The sequence below is a fragment of the Palaemon carinicauda genome, chromosome 35 (assembly GCF_036898095.1).
Source record: "Palaemon carinicauda isolate YSFRI2023 chromosome 35, ASM3689809v2, whole genome shotgun sequence".
Lineage (NCBI taxonomy): Eukaryota > Metazoa > Arthropoda > Malacostraca > Decapoda > Palaemonidae > Palaemon > Palaemon carinicauda.
Window position 1 is genome coordinate 39,655,991 of NC_090759.1, and position 9,614 is coordinate 39,665,604.

Sequence of the window (9,614 nt, forward strand, 5' to 3'; positions counted from 1 at the left end):
TATGCAAATTGATTCAGAAAAAAGTAGGAACTATTGCACCAGGCGATATATCTCGTTTCGGAAAAAATAGTTTCCTTATCCATGCCAAATCCAGTACACAGTCGGTAATATTGTCCAATATGAAAATAAGTAATGATGACATTAAGTTAGATGTCAAACCCCACCTAAATTTTAGCTACGGAAGAGGCGTAGTTTTTAACAGAGATCTATATGATTTTACAGAGGAGGAGATACTGGCCATGTGTCCATTAAATGTATGGAAAGTTCATAAAGTCCCAGGTACATCAATGATAATCCTTAAGTTCCAGGATGCTGATGTACCTTTTCATATTATTATCGAGAACGAAAGGATTAAAGTAAGACCCTCAATCAAGCAGAAGCCATTGCAATGCTTTAATTGTTTTAAATTTGGGCACCCGTCCAAAGTTTGCAAAAATGAGAAGATGTGTGGTATTTGCTCCAAATCTTACCATGCAGAGTGTGCACTTGGAGCCAGGTGTTTAAATTGCAGCTCGAATCACAAATCCATAGACAAGAGCTGCGAGCTATATAAGTTAGAGGAAGCTGCCCTCAACAAATCAAACTTAGAACACATAAGTGTGACCCATGCCAAAAGACTATTAAATAAATCAAATACATATGCTAAGGCATTAAAATCAAACCAACCTAGCGCTGCCAATAGCTCAAAAAAAAGTATACTATCTGACAAAATGTCAAATAACGAGGTAACCATATTACCTCCTGAGGCTTTACCACGGTGTATTAACACTAGGTCATTGCCATTGCTGTACAGCCTTCAGCCGCCATTACAAAAAATAATACAAACCTCTCAGGCCATGTCCTTGCCTGATCTGATGGAGGTTCCACATGAGACTAACTTCCCTGATGCACCTGTAGTGGGAAAGGTGCAAAAACCTCGAATCCCACCATCTATTAATCGTAAAAGAGAGAGACCTCCATCTCTCTCTCCACCCTCCATTAGAAACGTTAAGGTTATGACATCAAATAAATTTGATGTTTTGTCTGTTGATGTTTCTAATGAACCAGAAGATAAACTGAATAAATCAGAAATTCAAGTTGAGGTCCACCATCCACCTCAACAAATAGATAAAAAGGATACAAAGAAAAACACAAATGTAAAACCCAACATAACAAGACCACCTCTGAAGAAACCTACAGGTAATAATGTTAGATTAAAAACTGCTAATAAGAAGACCTCATCCAAGATGTCTTCCAGAAATAATCCATAGTTTTCTCCTCCATTTTGCAATGGAACTGTCAGGGTTTGAGGGCGAAATATGAAGAACTTAAGCTCCTAATTCATGAGCATTCCCCCATAATTGTATGTCTACAGGGAAGTATGCTTGATTCTAACACTCCTAGTCCTCGAGAGTATGTTAGCTATAGAACACCATATAATCAACAAGCAGGGAGCCATGGCGGAAGTCTCATGTACATTCGTCGAGATGTTTCCCAAATACCTATGTCTATACGTACAACCCTGCAGGCAGTTGTTGTACAAATTGATATAGGGAGAAAATATACAATATGCTTTCTGTACTTACCTCCAAATGATAATCTTTTTTTTTATGATGATTTAGCAGAAGTCATTCAACAACTCCCTCAACTTTTCTTTTACTGGGAGATATGAATGGTAGACATCCTTTATGGGGTGATGTTTTGGCCAACACAAGGGGCAATATTATCTCATCAATTGTGGAGAATGAGGATGTGGGGCTCCTTAATACAGGAGAGCCCACGCACTTCCATGTTCAGACAGGTACTTTGTCATGCATTGACCTTTCAATTGCAAGCTCTAACTGCCTTCTTGATTTTGATTGGAGGACATTAGATGATTGGCCTACTAGTGATCATGCACCAATCATTATAAACACCAACAAGGGTCCGCCTTTGCAAAGATCGCCACGTTGGAATCTGGACAAGGCAGACTGGGTTAAATTTTCTGAGCTAAGTGAAATCGAAGGGAGAGCAGAACAGTTTGAAAGTATTGATGATGCCATAGACCTACTGAATGGAACTCTTCATACAGCAGGAATCAATTCGATTCCCAAAACCACAGGACTATTCAAAAGACGACCAGTCCCGTGGGGGTCCTCAGAATTAACAGCCTTGCACAGAGCCACTAGAAAATCCCTGACTAGATTGTGTAGACGCCGTACTGATGAAAATTTGATATCATACCAAAAGTATAGAGCACAGTTCCGTCGTGCCATGAAAGAAGCTAGACGCCAATCTTGGGTGGCTTTTGTTTCCTCCATTAATAGTAGAACACCACCATCTTCTGTATGGAGGAAAATAAAAAAAATTGCAGGCAAATTTACCCCGAACCCACCACCAGTGTTGAAAGTGAATGGTCAGTTTGTGACTGAAGGAAATGAAGTTAGTAATGCCCTGGCTGACCATTTTTCAAATGTATCGTGCAAGAGTGTAGCAGCTCCTGGTCAACAGTACAGGAGCATTGAAGAAAAGAAAATTTTGAATTTTGCAACAGGAAGGGAAGCATCGTATAATTCTCCTTTTACTGAAAGAGAACTTGATTCCGCACTCGCTACTTGCAACGATACAGCTCCTGGACCCGATGGAATTCCATATGCAATGGTTAAACATGTACATTTTAATACAAAGTTATTTATTTTAAGTATTATTAATAGAATATGGCATGATCATAGTTACCCAAGTGTTTGGGAAGTAGCCATTATTTTAGCCTTTTTAAAACCATTGACTTCGTGTTTATGTAAAATCATGGAGAAGATGGTCAATGTAAGTTTGATGTGGTACCTTGAAAAGAAGGGTATTTTATCACCGATTCAATTTGGATTCAGAAAAATGCACTCAACGACTGATGTGTTAATAAGACTTGAGTCCTCTATTTGTGAAGCCTTTGCTTCCAAACAGCACCATGTGACAGATTTTTTTTTACCTTGAAAAGGCATATGATACCACATGGAGATATGGTATACAGTAGGGTCCCGAATTATGCGAGAATTTGGTCGATTAATGACCTCGTGAAAATGGAAAATCGCGAATTTCGAAACACAACTAACAGAAATAATTCCATTGTGGCCATGGCAACCAGCAATTTGCCTATTCAAATGTGTTTACTACCCATTTCCAATACTTTCTTTGTACTATACTGTATTTCTTTATAATATCAAATTGTTTTTGTAAATAAATAAAACATTTAATATACTTTAAAGTTCTAATAACTTGAAAAATGGTTAAAATTACAACCAGGATAGGTGTAAACACCATATATTTCCCGTTATAGCACAACCCAAAATACAGACAAATTTTAATGTTTGTCATATCTATTGTATAATACAACTGGTGAATAGCAAAACCATCACTCTATAGACTAGCTTGTTGTATGATTGAAAATCCAGAATTATCAAAATAAAGGCGATTTTATATCATGCGTTTCCTAAACACACTAAAAAGCACAATAGAAAACGACAACCAATGTTTTGTTTACGTTTATCTCTGATCACAACGAAGAAACAGACGCATTTATACATCTGTGCTTTTGAATTGACAGCAATTTTACCAAGTATAGATTATATGTTGAATTTGTTATTACCAATGTTCTAATTATTTTTTATTAGAACTTTCAAATAAATGAAATGAATGCCATTTATGAAATGTTTTTCTTTATGATGCCGCCTGAAACGGAAACCTTCCATTTGTTTACGCTCCATCTTCGATCATAATAAACAAACGAATGCATTAAACACACATGATCTAAGTCATAACTAATGATATTACAAACATTTAGTAAACATTATGTTATTACAAATATTTTACTTACCCTATCCATATAAATTCCTAAATTCGTAGCAAAGCTGGAAATTTTTTTTTTCCTTATGCGTTTAATCCAGAATAGCAAACTGCCGCTAATGACAGAGTGATAACTTACGATAATTCTAAACTGTTACGAAAGATAATTGTCCTTTCCATATCCAAAATACTTTTCCTAACTTCAGTTATAAGTCAACTTGTACCCACCTCAATTATGGATCCATATGCAAAAAAGGTAAAAGAAGAAAGTACTAGGCCTATTTTTAAAGTCACCGAACAATTAGGTTACCGCTATAACGTTCGATATGAGAGAGAGAGAGAGAGAGAGAGAGAGAGAGAGAGAGAGAGAGAGAGAGAGAGAGGATGGTTTTAAAGTACTAAACAATAAATATAGGTTATAACAGATTGGTGTTTATGTAATATTAACTGTATAGATGGTTTGAATAAGTTAAGAAATGGTGTAAACAATTCTTTGTTATTGTATTCGCGCGGAAGCTAGACTTCAGCTGATGTGATCACAGCCAAAAGTAAAACAAAAATAAGTTAGCAATACTCGATTTTTAAAACACACCCGAAATTTAACAACATAAGTACATGTTTTATTATAGTGCAATTGACATTTAAAGAGTAAAAATTTTCTGGAATAGAATGGTGTTTCCTAAAAAATAGTGGTTTGCGGACGAAATCGGTTACCGTATTTTAAGCTATGATTGAAATGGATGTATACACGGTATAATTTTTTCGTTTTGTATTTAATTGACACTTCAAGAAAACCGATTTTGGTTTCTTCATCTATTTGTAAGTATTGTATAACGAGAGAGAGAGAGAGAGAGAGAGAGAGAGAGAGAGAGAGAGAGAGAGAGAGAGAGAGAGAGAGAGAGAGAGAGAGAGAGAGAGATTATGACGCAGAAGGTTACAGACCTAGAACAGGGGAGGATGAAGGTGGGGGGAGTGATGAGATAGGCTGGGTGGACTCGCAGGGGAGACGGTAGGAGACGGGGGAAGGGGGGATTTGGTTGCCAGTGGCTAAAAATAGATTCTGAAAGACGGTAAAGGGAAAAACGAATCCCATCGAATAAACAGAATAAGGAAAGGGAATAAGATCCAGAGGAATAATAGATATAATGGAATGAAAATGACTAGATGGTGTTAGTTGTGATAAGAATAATTTAGATATTTGAAATAAGAGTGTCTGAGGAGGTATAGAAGGAATTCGTGATCAATATAGAGGAATATCAAAGGATACAGTTAGTTTGCATTAAAGGGTTTGTTACCGTTTATCGGCAGTGAATAGCCTAAACTAAGGTAACGAGTCGTCAATATTTTGTCATATTTTAAACAGTATACATTTGATTTGCAAACATTGGTTTTGTAGAGTAGTCTCTCTCTCTCTCTCTCTCTCTCTCTCTCTCTAGATTTTATTTTACCGTCTACTCTACAAAACCAATGTTTGCAAATCAAATGTATACTGTTTAAAATATGACAAAATATTGACGACTCGTTACCGAAGTTTAGGCTATTCACTGCCGATAAACGAACCCAGTCTACTCGTGAAAACCTTGAACGCCCAGAGGGAAAAATAAGGCTTTTAAATATACTGTACTAAAAAAAAATAATGCTTTAATATACCATCATTAACACTACCATTACAATTATCGTAAGGTTGGAGAAAGATAAAGATTGCCGAGAACGTAACAACATTTCTGTTTACATTTTGTCAGCTGGACTCGCACAGTTAACAGTTGATTTCATTGTTGATGTGGAATTTTATCCTTAAATAGGCTATTCATTATGAAATTATGTTAATGAAATGTAATGTTGATATTGTTTTGTAACATTTATTATAAATCACCATATTTAGGGCTACCAATATACTTAAAAAGACAATAGATTTGATACATTTTGTAGTGCTTGACTCGCGAACTTTGAACAGCCTCGCAGATACAGAAAATTTATTTTTGAAAAATAGCGATCGCGGAAAAGGGGAATCGTGTAATTCGAACACGCTTAATTCGGGACCTTACTGTACTTAAAACAATTCATGAACTAGGATTAAAAGGAGAACTACCACTATTTATTCAGTCATTTCTTTCACATAGAGTTTTTCAAGTGAGAGTTGGGGAAACTCTATCAGAGAGTAAGTGTCAGGAAGAAGGAGTTCCTCAGGGGAGTGTGCTGTTTGCACTAGCAATTAATGGGATATCCTCAGTCATTCCCCGGGATGTTCTCTCAACATTATTTGTGGATGATCTCTCAATATCATTTGCTGGCACTAGAATGGCAATGGTTGAGAGAAAAATCCAACTCTCTATTGATAAAATTATCCAGTGGGCTGTCATGAATGGATTTAAGTTCTCGACAAGTAAAACTACCATTGTCCATTTTTGTCGTATCCGGGGAGTACATCAAGACCCGGATATATACATTAAAGGTCAACGGATACCATGTGCAAGAGAAGCTAAATTTTTAGGTTTGATATTTGATTGTAGGCTTACATGGGTTTCTCACTTAAAAGCGTTAAACGCTAAATGTGTTGAAGCTCTGAATATATTAAAAGTATTGTCCCATACATCATGGGGGGCAGACCGCATTACTATTTTAAAATTATACAAGGCCTTGATTTTTTCCAAAATTAGTTATGGTTGTGAAATATATTCTTCAGCCACCCCAAGCCGGTTAAAAATATTAGACTCGATACATCATGCAAGTATTAGATTGTCTACTGGAGCTTTTAAAACCTCGCCTATCCCAAGTCTCCTTGTTGATGCTGGAGAGTTACCTCTAGACCTTTACCGAGTATCTTCCATTATTCGGTATTGGTTTAGATTGCAAAGACTCCCTAACTCTCTAGCCTTTCAGACTGCAAGCCTTGTAAGACACGCATCATACTTTGAGTTGCACCCAAAATCTCCTCAACCTTATGGCTTTTGGGTGAAACGATTATTAAACAATCCGGATATAATTAGAAATAAGGTACTTCCATTCAAGGTATCATCAACGCCTCTATGGAAGTTACCAGAGATATCTTTTTGTAAATATTTTATTGGAGATAAGAAGAATATGTCAGACCTAGAAGCCAGGTCTTTTTTTTAATGAACATGTTAAAGAACATAGAGGATCAACTTTTATCTATACTGATGGCTCCAAATCTGATGCTGGCGTTGGATTTGGAGTACATAGTAATGGTTTTAATTGTAGAGGTGCACTTCCTCTGACCGCTTCCATATTTACTGCCGAACTGTATGGCATATTAACCGCTATTGAGAAAATAGCGTTGAAGGAGGGTAATTTTACAATTTTTAGTGATGCAAGGAGTGTCCTTCAAGCTATAGAAGTTTTTAATTCTAATAATCCTTTAGTTTTAAAGATTTTAGAATGGCTTTTTATTATTGGACGGAAAGGTATAACAGTTCAATTTTGTTGGGTTCCAGCACATGTAGGTGTGTCTGGGAATGAGAAGGCAGATTCACTGGCTAAGGAGGCTGCATCCGAGTTGCTGCCAAGAAGGTATCCCATTCCCTGTAATGATTTCTTACCTGACATCAAGAAATTTGTTTGCAATAAATGGCAACAGCAATGGGATAGCCTAGATGGGAATAAAATGCGAGAGGTAACAAATGTCATATCTCCTTGGAGGTATGATATGATGCCCCGAAAATGGGAGACGTCTCTTTGTCGTCTCCGTATTGGTCACACTCGGTTGACACATGAGTTTCTGCTGAAGGGCCAACACCAACCGTATTGTGACGACTGTTTAGTACCTCTAACAGTGAGGCATTTGTTGACCGAATGCCCCAATTATAACAACTTAAGGAATAGATATTTGTTTGAGGCTCGAGGTGAGGGTGGCAGGTTCATCCTTGCCAAGATTCTTGGAAATAATGTGTCCTATGCAAGTGGCATTTTTAGATTTATTTCAGAAGCAGGTCTTCTGAAAACTATTTAACTTTTATGACATTCAACTTTATGATTTTAATTGAATACTCTTTTATTTTTTATTTTATTTTTTATTTTTGTATACATAAATTAAGTGTTACCGGCGTCAATGACCTTAGATGTCAGGATGCCTGAAAACTTTAAATCAATCAATCAATCAATCTGGACTCACGGATTTTGAGGGCTTCTCCGTCCAAGACTTGTATAGACAATCTTTTGAGTCTTTTGGAAGAATTTTCATTGTCAGAGGCCTCCCGCTTTCCTTTGGAGGTGTCTTCTCGGGAGTCTGGCTTCTCTGATCCAGTTGAATCCCGGGGGGATCGTATCAGAATGAGGTCCCCTCAGTTCGTCCTTCGTCAGTCTTGGCATAGTGTTTCCAAGGAGAATCTGGTAGCTTTCTCCCCTCAATGTTGGGAGGACCTCCAGTGGTTGCTGAGATTTGTATATTTCACTAGCAGTACAAAACTCGGTTCTTTTGAAATAGCAAATATCTTCAGCAGAGCTGGAACGAAACTTGAAATTGCCAACGACATAGTTAATAACAGGTGGAGAATGTAGGGGAATAACTGCCCACTCTCCCGTCAAATGCACCTCACTTTTGACCTTCGGCTCAGGACTTGGTGAGGTGGTTGAGGTGGAAAAAATGGAATTTTAATGATAAAATTAACATTAACAATACTTACATGGATAACTTGGCTAACCCTGAAGCCCTATAACCAGTCCAAATTTTAACCAAATTGGCAACCCTGCTACCTCCTATTCTGTCACTCTGTTAATGTCAGATGAATGGTTGCCCTTGCGTTTTTGAGGAAAGCTGTCACAAGACAAGACAGAAGGGAGGAAAGGTGTAGGTCTAAAGACCTTCCCAATCCTGCAGAAGTGTTGGTCCCAACACACTGGGGATCCTGGAAAGGAGAGAATCCTTAATATGTTATTTTTATTGATAAAATAAATTTTTGAATATACTTACCCGGTGATCATATAAGCTGTCAGCTCTGCTGCCCGACAGAAAAACCTAAGGACAAAATACGCCAGCGATCGCTATACAGGTAGGGGGTGTACATCAACAGCGCCATCTGTCGAGTAGGTACTCAAGTACTCCAAGTAAACAAAGAACCAATTTTCTCTCTGTCGTGCCACCGGCAAGACCTACTAAATACGCTGTTGCTTACTGGATTGGTTTTCACAGATTTTGGTGAAGTACACATTTCTAGTTATTAGCTTTCGCTTTGCAGAGGTTATCTTCAATACTTCCTTGCATTCTTTGATTGAACTTTGGATTATTTGTTGACGACTTGGATAGATTTTGAACTCCCCTTTGACTAATTCAAGATGTCTGACCCTTCTCAAGTCCCTAAATACAGAAAGTGTAGTGCTAGGGACTGTTCAAGGCATCTTCCGAAGGCCTCTATCGATCCGCACACCATTTGTTCCAATTGTCGGGGTAAAACCTGTCAATTGGAAGATCGATGTGAGGAATGCGTTGGGCTTTCGTAATTCGATTTTCTCGAATTCCTGAAATATTCACGTAGGCTAGAGAGAGATAGAGTCAGGAGAAGTTCATCTCGCTCCGTTGATTTTTCCTCTCCCCATGCCCCACAACCTATTCCTTCCCCTGTAGTGGTTGCTCCTGATCCCCCTTCTAGCACTCAACAACCTTCGATGGCAGATATGATGCGTGCCATCCAAGCTCTGGGTGAGAGAGTCGAGTCATTGGCGAGTGACCGTAACCAACTCATGGCAGACGTCAAGGAGTTGAAGGGTAAGAGTGCAGTGGGTAGTGACAAAGTGAGTGGTAGTGTTGTGGAAAGTGTTAGTGTTGCGCTTGAGGGTGCGTCTGTTCGTGCCTGTCGTCCTCCCAG